Source organism: Cebidichthys violaceus, unplaced genomic scaffold, assembly GCF_023349555.1.
Source record: "Cebidichthys violaceus isolate CVI_PGR_0920_01 unplaced genomic scaffold, fCebVio1.0.p SCAF_11, whole genome shotgun sequence".
Lineage (NCBI taxonomy): Eukaryota > Metazoa > Chordata > Actinopteri > Perciformes > Stichaeidae > Cebidichthys > Cebidichthys violaceus.
This window is the reverse complement of record NW_027176274.1, coordinates 17,235,358-17,237,964: the sequence shown is the minus strand read 5'-3', so window position 1 is coordinate 17,237,964 and position 2,607 is coordinate 17,235,358.

Here is a 2,607-nt window from a genome sequence, read left to right as displayed (position 1 = left end):
AATGCATCTTTAGTCAGTAAAAGTACTGAAAACAGCAGATATATTCATGAAAACATTATGAAATTGAAATCAAGGGTCCTAAGACATTTTTTGAAGAAAGTCTTTGAAACTATGTGTTTTACTTTTCTAAATGCTTCTTCAGGCAGTAAAGTGCTGAAAACAGCAGATATATTCATGAAAACATCATGAAACTGAAATCAAGTGTCCCGACACACTTTTCTGAAGAAAGTCTTTGAAACTATGTGTTTTACTGGCTAAATGCATCTTTAGGTAGTAAAGCGCTGAAAACTTCAGATATATTCATGAAAACATCATGAAACTGAAATCAAGTGTCCTAAGAAACTTTTTCAAGAAAGTCTTTGAAACTATGTGTTTTACTGCCTAAATGCATCTTTAGTCAGTAAAGTACTGAAAACAGCAGATATATTCATGAAAACATTATGAAACTGAAATCAAGTGTCCTGATACACTTTTTTGAAGAAAGTCTTTGAAACTATGTGTTTTACTGGCTAAATGCATCTCTAGGCAGTTAAGTGCTGAAAACAGCAGATATATTCATGAAAACATCATAAAAATGAAATCAAGTGTCCTGACACTTTTTTGAAGAAAGTCTTTGAAACTATGTGTTTTACTGCCTAAATGCATCTTTAGGCAGTAAAGTGCTGAAAACAGCAGCTATATTCATGAAAACACTATGAAACTGAAATCAAGTGTCCTAAGACATTTTTTGGAGAAAGTCTTTGAAACTATGTGTTTTACTTTCTAAATGCTTCTTCAGGCAGTAAAGTGCTGAAAACAGCAGATATATTCATGAAAACATCATGAAACTGAAATCAAGTGTCCCGACACACTTTCTGAAGAAAGTCTTTGAAACTATGTGTTTTACTGCCTAAATGCATCTTTAGGCAGTAAAGTGCTGAAAACAGCAGCTATATTCATGAAAACACTATGAAACTGAAATCAAGTGTCCTAAGACATTTTTTGGAGAAAGTCTTTGAAACTATGTGTTTTACTTTCTAAATGCTTCTTCTGGCAGTAAAGTGCTGAAAACAGCAGATATATTCATGAAAACATCATGAAACTGAAATCAACTGTCCCGACACACTTTTCTGAAGAAAGTCTTTGAAACTATGTGTTTTACTGCCTAAATGCATCTTTACGCAGTAAAGTGCTGAAAACAGCAGATATATTCATGAAAACATCATGAAACTGAAGTCAAGTGTCCTGACACATTTTTTTTGAAGAAAGTCTTTGAAACAATGTGTTTACTGGCTAAATGCATCTTTAGGTAGTAAAGTGCTGAAAACAGCAGATATATTCATGAAAACATCATGAAACTGAATGAATCAAGTGTCCTAAGAAACTTTTTCAAGAAAGTCTTTGAAACTATGTGTTTTACTGCCTAAATGCATCTCTAGGCAGTTAAGTGCTGAAAACAGCAGATATATTCATGAAAACATCATATAAAATGAAATCAAGTGTCCTGACACTTTTTTGAAGAAAGTCTTTGAAACTATGTGTTTTACTGCCTAAATGCATCTTTAGGCAGTAAAGTGCTGAAAACAGCAGATATATTCATGAAAACATCATAAAAATGAAATCAAGTGTCCTGACACACTTTTTTGAAGAAAGTCTTTGAAACTATGTGTTTTACTGCCTAAATGCATTTTTACGCAGTAAAGTGCTGAAAACAGCAGATATATTCATGAAAACATCATGAAACTGAAATCAAGTGTCCTGACACACTTTTCTGAAGAAAGTCTTTGAAGACTATGTGTTTTACTGGCTAAATGCATCTTTAGGTAGTAAAGTGCTGAAAACAGCAGATATATTCATGAAAACATCATGAAACTGAAATTAAGTTTCCCGACACACTTTTCTGAAGCAAGTCTTTGAAACTATGTGTTTTACTGCCTAAATACATCTTTAGGTAGTAATGTGCTAAAAAACAGCAGATATATTCATGAAAACATCATGAAACTGAAATCAAGTGTCCTATTTTTTGAAGAAAGACTTTGAAACTATGTGTTTTACTGCCTAAATGCATCTTAGGCAGTAAAGTGCTGAAAATAGCAGATATATTCATGAAAACATTATGAAACTGAAATCAAGTGTCCTAAGACATTTTTTGAAGAAAGTCTTTGAAACTATGTGTTTTACTTTCTAAATGCTTCTTCAGGCAGTAAAGTGCTGAAAATAGCAGATATATTCATGAAAACATCATGAAACTGAAATCAAGTGTCCCGACACACTTTTCTGAAGAAAGTCTTTGAAACTATGTGTTTTACTGCCTAAATGCATCTTTACGCAGTAAAGTGCTGAAAACAGCAGATATATTCATGAAAACATCATGAAACTGAAGTCAAGTGTCCTGACACATTTTTTTGAAGAAAGTCTTTGAAACTATGTGTTTTACTGGCTAAATGCATCTTAAGGTAGTAAAGTGCTGAAAACTTCAGATATATTCATGAAAACATCATGAAACTGAAATCAAGTGTCCTAGGAAACTTTTTGAAGAAAGTCTTTGAAACTATGTGTTTTACTGCCTAAATGCATCTTTAGTCAGTAAAGTACTGAAAACAGCAGATATATTCATGAAAACATTAT